Here is a 10,856-nt window from a genome sequence, read left to right as displayed (position 1 = left end):
ACTAACTTAGTGAAAACATACATAATGATATATGTGGTTCACTGGGCATAGTTGTGTGCGGGAGATTCTTCTACTTCATGAAAACTTCCAACAATGAATTGAGTATATATGTGGATATATTCAATAAGGAAGAAGTTTGAAACATTTGAATGGATTCAAATAAATTTCAGCATGAAGTGGAAATCATCGTAATAGAAAAATCAAATATCTATGATTGGATCATGGTGGAAATATTTGAATTACGAGTTTTAGCGAACATCTAAGAGAGTTATGAAATTGTTCTACAACTCACGTTTCTTGGAGTATCATAGTGATGATGAAGTATCCAAGAGATGTATCCAAACCTTGTTGGATCAATGATGAGATAAGATATTGACGCCATTATATTTTTGTGGATTATGCTTTAGTGACTACCGCTTTTACACTGAATAGAGCATCATCATGATCTGTTGAAATGACACCATACGAGTTATGGCATGGGTATGAACCCTGATAGTCTTTTCTTAAATTTTGGTATGCATAACATAAGTAAATAAGTTTACAACCAAAATCAGATGAATGTCTTTGTTGGTTATCCCAGAGATTTGATTGGGAATTCTTCCCACGAGACAAAGACAAAAGTGTTTGTCAATGTTTCTTATTTCCGAGAAATTGTTTCTAGTGAAGTATTTGAGTGGGAGGACAATATAATTTGATAAGGTTTATGAACCTGAGCATAATGATCAGAGTAGCGCAGCATCGGAAATTAGTTCCGGAAGCGGCCACGACAATCATGGCTCCCATGACTACAAAGTGTTTTAGCCATGAAGATCAAAGTACATATTGAACCTTGTAGGTATGGTTTACTTTGTGATCAAATAAATGATTTGTGGACAAAGGATTGATTTTGAACAATGATAAACCAACTACAAACAAAGAAGTTATGATGGGCCCTGACTCCGTTAAAATGGCTATACACCATGAAATCCAAGATAGATGAATACTTTTTGAAAGTAAATGGATCTATAAAATTGATGGACTTAGATGAAATATCCTTGAAAGAAGCTCGACTTGTCGAAAAGTTGTTTACGACAAAGTTCAAAGAGTTGACTACGATAAGATTAGATCTTCCGTAGCAATGCTTATAGTCTATGTGGATTATTCTAGTAATCACTACATATTTCTTTTATGAGATATGCTAGTAGGATGGCAAAATACATTACTTATCAGAAGTGCGTATTAAAGGTGTATACAAGATACAACCAAGAGTTTTGCTGGTCCGTGGAATACTAGATAGGTATACGAACTTCAATTGGATGAAGTGAGTATCGCGGAGTTGGAATCTTCACCAGATGAAATAGTCAAAGAGTTTTTGATTTCATTAGAGACAATGAAGAGGCTTGCATTTGCAAGAAATTAAGTGGGAGCGCTGAGACATATTTATAATACTTTATGTAGATGACATATAGTTGGTTGTAAATGATGTAATTATATACTTGATTAAAAAGGTTTCATTGAGAAATTAACTTCAATGAAAAGATATGGACTGAAACAAATTTAGTGTCAAGATCTATAAAGATAGATTCAAACACATAATAAGTTTAAGTCAAAGTACATAGAATAGATATTGAAATAGTTCAATATAGAAATATTAAGAAAATATTCTTGTCATATGAAGTTTTTACAAGACTTGAGTGTATCTGACACTCAATGAGTAAAAACACATGAGTGATTTTAGATCAAAATTAATATGTACACAATCAGATGTCCTGTGCTCTAAAATGTTAGGAGCAATGATTCATGTGATGAACATTGGACAAACAGTAAGAATATCCCTGTGTGCTTTAGAAGAACCAAGGATACATATATAGTTTTATATGAGGTAATGACAAACAAATCGCTGTAAGGTGTTGCACCGATATTGGTTTGGTCACATATAAAAATAAATTTCAATCTCAATTAGGCTAAGTGTTATTTAAAAAAGGTAGCACAATGAGATAGAAGTTGTCTATGCTAGATTTAGAAGAGTTCTAAATATTGTGACGGATTCTACAAAAGAAGGCAGAGTATGTCATTGTTTTGACAATGACATAGGATGTTAAGTCAAGAGGTTCTTTGAGAACTTGGTGTAGTTCCGACGAGTCACAACTTTGAAGCTATATTGTGTGTGACAATATTAGTGACATATTTCGGACCGCGGAATTAAGGTTCCACCAGAAGACCAAACATATTTAATGCTGACTCATTTGGAAATGAGTGATGCGTTGAGACGCAAATGAATTACAAAATACATACGTTTCTGAGCAAGTCAGATCCGTTGACTAAAACCTCTCCCGTGAGCAAAACATGATAAAGCACCGGAAGACCAAGGTGTTATATCTTTACAAATGTAAACTAGATTATTGACTCTAGTGCAAGTGGGAGTCTGTTGGAGATATGCCCAAGAGGCAATAATAAAATGGTTATTATTATATATCTTTGTGTTTATGATAATGTTTACATACCATGCTATAATTGTATTAACCGAAACATTGATACATGTGTGTTATGTGAACAACAAGGAGTCCCTAGTATGCCTCTTAACTAGCTTGTTGATTAATAGATGATCATGGTTTCGTGATCATGAACATTGGATGTTATTAATAACAAGGTTATGTCATTATATAAATGATGTAATGGACACACCCAATTAAGCGTAGCATAAGATCACGTCATTAAGTTATTTGCTATAAGCTTTCAATACATAGTTACCTAGTCCTTATGACCATGAGATCATGTAAATCACTTATACCGGAAAGGTACTTTGATTACACCAAACGGCACTCGCGTAAATGGGTGGTTATAAAGGTGGGATTAAGTATCCGGAAAGTATGAGTTGAGGCATATGGATCAACAATGGGATTTGTCCATCCCGATGACGGATAGATATACTCCGGGCCCTCTCGGTGGAATGTCGTCTAATGTCTTGCAAGCATATGAATAAGTTCATAAGAGACCACATACCACGGTACGAGTAAAGAGTACTTGTCGGAGACGAGGTTGAACAAGGTATAGAGTGATACCGATGATCAAACCTCGGACAAGTAAAATATCGCGTGACAAAGGGAATTGGTATCGTATGTGAATGGTTCATTCGATCACTGAAGTCATCGTTGAATATGTGGGAGCCATTATGGATCTCCATATCCCGCTATTGGTTATTGGTCGGAGAGAGTACTCAACCATGTCCACATAGTTCGCGAACCGTAGGGTGACACACTTAAGGTTTGATGTTGAAATGGTAGAACTTGAATATGGAATGGAGTTCGAATATTTGTTCGGAGTCCCGGATGAGATCCCGGACATCACGAGGAGTTCCGAATGGTCCGGAGAATAAGATTCATATATAGGATGTCATTTTATGTGATTTAAAATGATACGGAAGGTTCTATGGAAGGTTCTAGAAGGTTCTAGAAAAGTCCGGAAGAAACCACCAAGGAAGGTGGAGTCCCTGACTCCACCTCCATGGCCGGCCAACCATAGAGGGGGAGGAGTCCCAAGTGGACTCCCCCAAAGGGGGCCGGCCACCCCCCCACATGGAAGGGGGGAATCCCACCCCAAGTGGGATTCCCACCTTGGGTAGGTTTCCCTATCACATGGAAGGTTTTTGGTTCGGGTCTTATTCGGAGACTTGTAGTCCAACACTTGGGGCTTCCACCTATATAATGAGGGGCCAAGGGGAGGGGGCCGGCCACCCTAAGACCACAAGCCCATAGCTTGACCGCACCCCAAGGTGGCCGGCCACCCCCTCTCCCAAACCCTAGCCGCCCCCTCTCTCCTCCTCTTCTCCCGCACGCTTAGCGAAGCTCCGCCGGAGATCTCCACCGCCACCGCCACCACACCGTCGTGCTGCCAGATTCAAGGAGGAGCTACTACTTCCGCTGCCCGCTGGAACGGGGAGAAGGACGTCGTCTTCATCAACACCGAACGTGTGACCGAGTATGGAGGTGCTGCCCGATCGTGGCACCGTGATCAAGATCTTCTACGCGCTTTTGCAAGCGGCAAGTGATCGTCTACCGCAGCAATAAGAGCCTACTCTTATAGGCTTTGGAAATCTTCAAGGGTTAGTCTTGATCATCCCCTTGTTGCTCCCGTCTTCTAGATTGCATCTTGGCTTGGATTGCGTTCTCGCGGTAGGAATTTTTTTTGTTTTCTATGCAACGAATCCCTACATTTTCGACCTCTTACTTAAGGAGAAGCAGCTAAAGTTACCCGAAGGCCTCAAAATCCCCACGGCACAGGAGCTGAACGGAAAGCCATACTGCAAATGGCATAACACGTTCACCCATACCACCAACGACTGCAGGGTGTGGCGTCAGCAGATCCAAATGGCGATAGAGCAAGAGCGTCTAATTTTCAGCCGCACGCCATGAAAGTCGACACACACCCTTTCCCCGCCGTTAACATGGTGGAGTGCACTTACCCCGGGAGGTGCCAGCCAGGTTTCTCGTTCAAGCATCAACATGGTAGGACCTCGGGCACCACTCGGTAAGGACGAGAGACGAGGGCGGCCGCTCTCATAACAAGGACAAAGAGGAAGCCGTTCCGCGCGATCGGCTCCGGCACGATGGCAAGCGCTACATCACGGAGGGAGAAGTGAAGAATGTGCGATATCGGCGACCTCTCTCCGATCACCTCCTCAACAAATACGTGAGTCAATACGACCAACGCCGACGATACGACGACGATGACGAAAGAGATCGTCCGGCTAGCGGGGACGCCAGGAGACATCGTCGGCATGATCGCGACGAGGAGAGATATGAGCGCCATGCCAAGGAAAAGTCAAGAGAGCAAGACGACGTGGATAGGCACCGGGACCGTCCCTTCTTCGTACACTGCCGGGATTCGGGAATGAGCCGATTGCCTACAATCGGCAACCGCCCGTAATGTAGACGAAGAAGAAGGGTGCAGGAGACGTGTCGGTATTCAAACGTCTAGGGCCGCTCCCATCTCGGAACAAGCACGCCGAGTCCTCTCGGGTGGAAGATCTCGAGGAGTTAGAAGACGACGATGAAGAAGAAGAAGATAAGTACCACCGGCCAAGGTGGTGCCCCGATGGACTCAGCCGTTCCCAAAAGCGTAGGGTTCGGCGACTACGTGGTTTGGAGGAAGCCGAAAGGTTATACCCGCACACGTTAAGAAAGGCACGGCCCGATCCGGCCGCGAAAATTCAGCGAACTCGGACGAAGAAGGTCGACCACAAAAGAAAGAGTGGCGCCCCAAACAAAGGAAAGCCGATGATGAGACATCGGCCGGCACAAACATGGTGTTCATCCTTCCAGCGGAGTTTTGTGCTCCGGGATTAGACGAAGCACCCGTGGCACAACTTGACCTGCGGCCCACGGCCGATTATCTTTGAGAAGCCACGAGAAAGAAGCTACGGACACCCGAAGGCCCCGTACTTACGAGGTTATATCAATGGGCAGCCTGTCAACAAGATGCTCGGTGGACACCGGAGCGGCGGTCAACATTATGCCATACTCCATGCTACGTCGGTTGGGACGCTCTAGCTCGGATCCGATCAAGACCAACGTTACACCGAGCGATTTCAACGGCCAAGCATCCGAAGCACAAGGTGTTCCGAACGTGGATCCGACCGTAGGAAGAAAAACCATCCCTACGACATTCTTTATTGTCGATAGCAAGAGCACCTATGCTGTCCTCGCTAGGGAGAGATTGGATCCACGCCAACCGTTGCATTCCATCCACGATGCACCAATGTTTAATACAATGGGATGGAGATGAAGTAGAGGTTGTCCACGCAGATGACTCAGCCGAGATTTCAACGGGCCGGCATGAACGTTTGGGAGACGGCAGGCCAAGAGCCACTCTCGAGCATCACTTTGGACGACTGCGAGCGCATCGACGTGACAAAAACGGGGTGAGGCTGGTCTTATCCACCGGCCCGACCGTGTAACAAGAGCAAAATCTATGGACGTACGTGGCAAGGCCGATCCTTGTGATCGGCCCCAAAAATAAAAAGGGATAATCTTGTCTCAAGCATGTCACGTAGTTATAGTAAAGCAAGACCAAGATGTAAACCTTCATTGAGCAATACAATCAAAATGGGGGCCGATTCCAGCGATCGGCCCATATTATCCTCGCCATACGTTTTGCCTGAGTTCAGGTGCAGTTCCTGGAACAGGATGACTGGAGAGCCGATAACTTTAATTACTTGAAGGATTCGGCTCGGGGGGCACCTAAACGGATAAGATACAAGACTATGAAATATGTCCTTATAGGAGAGGACATGTTCTACAGGACGTTGGAAGGGTTACTACTCAAATGCCTGGGACCAACTGAGTCTAATCGGCTCTTACATGAGGTGCATGAAGGCGCTCGTGGAACTCACCAATCGGCTCATAAGATGAAGTGGCCGATTAGGCGATCGTGGTTTTATTGGCCCACCATGCTTGAGGACTGCTTCAAGTACTACAAGGGATGCCAAGCGTGTCGGATGTTCGGGAAGATTCGGATGGTACCCGCATCGGCGATGAACCCCATCATCAAGCCTTGGCCATTTCGAGGTTGGGGCATGGATATGATCGGCAAAATCCATCCTCGCGTCGAGCAAAGGCCACGTGTGGATTCTGGCCATTACAGATTACTTCACCAAATGGGTGGAGGCCGTTCCTATGAAGAAGGTAAAATCGGAAGATGTTATCAAATTTGTCAAAGAACACGTCATTCATAGGTTCGGGATTCCCCAAACCATCACAACCGATGGAGGTTCGGTCTTTATTTCTAAAGAATTCAGAAAGTTCTGCGATGACATGGGGATTAAGCTGATTCGATCATCTCCATACTATGCTCAAGCCAACGGGCAAGCTGAAGCGTCCAATCAAAGCCTGATCAAGCCGATTAAGAGGAAGATTGACGAGAACCCTAGGGTGTGGCATGAGACATTGTCAGAAGCTTTGTGGGCCTATCGCATGTCATGCCATGGAGCTATAAAGACTTCGCCATACCAGCTTGTCTATAGGCAGGAAGCCGTATTACCTCGGGAAATTACGGCTGGATCGAGACGTGTCACGTTTCAGAATGACCTAACGAGTCGAAGAATATGCAGCCACGATGAGTGACACTATTGAGGATGCAACGGAACTTAGACTTTGGTCGTTGGAGAAGATTAAAGAGAACAAAGCCGGGGTAGCTCGTGCATACAATAAGAAGGTGAGACCAAAGGAGTTTCAAGTTGGTGATCTAGTATGGGAAGCCGTGTTGCCACTAGGAACCAAGGATAAAGCATATGGCAAATGGTCTCCTAATTGGCACGGTCCTTACAAAGTCGTCCAGGTTTTGAAGGGTAATGCATACATGCTCGGAGCAGACTGGACGGCGCTAAGTTCCCGTAGGCTGTCAATGGTCAACATCTCAAGAAATATTTCCCAAGCATGTGGGATGACGAACGATGAAATGTGGGGGCCGATTCATGAAATCGGCCGATAAAAAAAATTTATACAAATCACAGCCGATGCGCGGACATCGACTTGAGAAATAAGTATACTAGTACGAGGCGATGCACGGACATCGACTTCGAATAATAAAAAGCCGATGCATTGCCTTCGACTCTAGAGGAACAAGCTCAATTGAGCAGGTTAACGAGATCGGTTTCGAGGCCGGAGATCATGACATCCGAGATGAATTTCCCGATGGATTTGCCGAGGAGTTGAATCGCGCGTTTGAGGTTGGAGGATGGTTTGGACATGGACTGGATCTGTTTGACCATGTGAATAGGCAACTGTTTGGCCTCAAATCGTGTTTATAGTGCAGGCCGATGCCCTGCCATCGGCTCTTTGTGCAGCGACTTCGTTTGACAATCGGCAAAATCGACAAGAAAGCAAAATTAATAGGGGAATATTTTCTTCATTAATAATAGGATTTCTTACAAAGAAAGAGCCGATTGCTCAAGGGAAGAAGAACAAAAGAAAGGTCTATTGACCAATCTGCTACTACTACTACTAGGCATGTACTAGTAGATCCTAGTCTACGGGCCGTCGCTGCCCTCGTCGTCGTCATCGGAGCTCTCGTCGGCGCTGCTGCCGGCGGGCTCCTCGTCGCTACTCCAGTGACCCTCATTGGGGGCCTCCTCATCTTCATCATCGTCGTCGTCGTCGTCGGACCCGGCGCGGAAGCGCTTCGCCGGCGGGTAATCCTCGAGGGAGTCGTCATCGTCGTCTTCCTCCTCCTCTTCCTCGGAGGAGGTGTAATCGTCCCAGGAGAACGAGTCGTCCTCGCTCTCCGATTCCAGTTCCCCATCAGCGAGGAACTGGAGGTCTTCATCTCCGCTGGTCAAGGACTTGTCGTCCTCGGACCGGACGGAGGAGGCGTGGTCCTCCTGGTCCCACTCCTCTGGGGCGCGCTCGTCGTGCGCCGCCATCAGAGCCGCCATCGGATCCCACTCTGGCGTGGGTTCGCGGGAGGAGGAGGAGGAGAAGGACTGGGAGGAGAGATCCGACGAGGCGGAGGAGGAAGAGGAGGAAGACATTGCTCTGAGATTGGGGTTTCTTGGTGCCGATGGCCAGAACAGAGCAAGGGGATGAAGTGGCGAACTGTTTGGAGCGGTTAAATAAAAGGGGATATAGTGGAGATTCAATGCCACAGCAGTTTCCGAGGAAGTGGTGCCCAAAGAAAAAAAAATTTGCCGAGTCACGCGGAGAAGTTGAGAAGGCAAGGCATCATGATGAAGGGTACTCGCGACGGTTCCGCTCTGCCACGACATGACCCGACGAAGAAAAAGCAGAGTGATTTTGGAATTATCATTTCCAAAACCAGGGGGGCATGTGTTATCACCAAAATTTGACCGGATCAGAGGTGGGCAGCGATTAAGATGGGCTTGAAGAATATACATGGAAGATATACATGAATCGGCCTTGTATACAAAGTTTGGGCTAGTTTGCCCGTGTATCTGTAAATATAGTAGGATACGTGTCGGTTAGATAGAATTTGGCTCGTGCACGGTTGGGATTATTCCCACGTTAGAAAGTCTACGGACTATAAATATGTATCTAGGGTTATTGAGAAAGACAACAATCACGTTCATCACAAACCAATCTAGGCGCATCGCCAACCCCTTGTTTCGAGGGTTTCTTCCGGTAAGCATCATGCTGCCTAGATCGCATCTTGCGATCTAGGCAGTATACGTTTATTCGTTGTTCATGCGTTGCTCGTGCTGAAGTTTTGTTGATGGCGAGCAACGTAGTTATCATAGATGTGTTAGGGTCAGCATTGTTTCATCGTGTCACATGCTTGTGTCCATGCAACCCTTAGACGTCTAGCCGCCCTTACACCTATCTTAGGTGTAAGGGCGGCACCTCGCTTGATCATTGTTTAGTAGATCCGATCCGTTATGATTGCTCCTTGTTCTTCAAGGATTAGTTTAATATCTGCATAGTTAGGCCTTGCAAACGGGTTGAAGGATCCAGTAGCACGTAGGGTGTAGTTTGCTAGCCCTAGATAAGATGTTCCGGGGATCAACTTCATGTTGGTTTTTAGGCCTTGTCCAGGGTTGGTTTATTATCACCGTGCGTGGCTGCCAGGCTCAATCACACGTAGGATGTTCCGATTATGTGGTGAAAACCCTAAATCGTCGTAGGTCGTTTTAGCTTTATATTGATCAAGCAGGACCACCATGTGATCGTAGACCTCATACGAATCATGGGTGGATCGGTTCCTTGAGCCGATTCACGAGACAACCTCGAGAGCCGATCGAGGCTCGTATTTAATGTTTACGTGTATGCCATGCAGGAAACTAAGCGAAGCAAATCCATCACCTTCCCGACCGGGTATAGGTCAGGTGGCACGCCCTTGCACCAGCATCGGACGTGCGTACCGAGGCTTTGCGGGCCGTCGCTCGAGGGACCGGAGCGCACCGCTAGCTTCCGGGAGCCTCCCGGCTCTACTGTGTTGCCCGTCATTGCTCGCCGGTGGGTTTCTGACCGCAACAGGTTCATCCTTGTGTTTGTTTCAAATAACCTTGCTAGCCTAAACCTTGTATCGAGAGGGAATACTTCTCATGCATCCAAAATCCTTGAGCCAACCACTATGCCATTTGTGTCCACCATACCTACCTACTACATGGTATTTCTCCGCCATTCCAAAGTAAATTGCTTGAGTGCTACCTTTAAAATTTCCATTCTTTACCTTTGCAATATATAGCTCATGGGACAAATAGCTTAAAAACTATTGTGGTATTGAATATGTACTTATGCACTTTATCTCTTATTAAGTTGCTTGTTGTGCGATAACCATGTTCCCGGGGACGCCATCAACTACTCTTTGTTGAATATCATGTGAGTTGCTATGTATGTCCGTCTTGTCTGAAGTAAGGGAGATTTACCACTCATTTAATGGTTAGAGCATGCATATTGTTAGAGAAGAACATTGGGCCGCTAACTAAAGCCATGAATCATGGTGGAAGTTTCAGTTTTGGACAAATATCATCAATCTCATATGAGAACATTAATTGTTGCTACATGCTTATGCATTAAAGAGGAGTCTATTATCTGTTGTCTATGTTGTCCCGGTATGGATGTCTAAGTTGAGAATAATCAAAAGCGAGAAATCCAAATGCGAGCTTTCTCCTTAGACCTTTGTACGTGCGGCATAGAGGTACCCCTTTGTGATACTTGGTTAAAACATGTGTATTGCAATGATAATCCTGGTAATCCGAGCTAATTAGGACAAGGTGCGGGCACTATTAGTATACTATGCATGAGGCTTGCAACTTGTAAGATATAATTTACATGATACATAAGCTTTATTACTACCGTTGACAAAATTGTTTCTTGTTTTCAAAACCAAAGCTCTAGCACAAATATAGCAATCAATGCTTCCTC

The sequence above is a fragment of the Lolium rigidum genome, chromosome 6, assembly GCF_022539505.1.
Source record: "Lolium rigidum isolate FL_2022 chromosome 6, APGP_CSIRO_Lrig_0.1, whole genome shotgun sequence".
Taxonomy (NCBI): Eukaryota; Viridiplantae; Streptophyta; class Magnoliopsida; order Poales; family Poaceae; genus Lolium; species Lolium rigidum.
The sequence above is the reverse complement of the archived record's forward strand: the minus strand, read 5'-3'. Positions refer to the sequence as shown.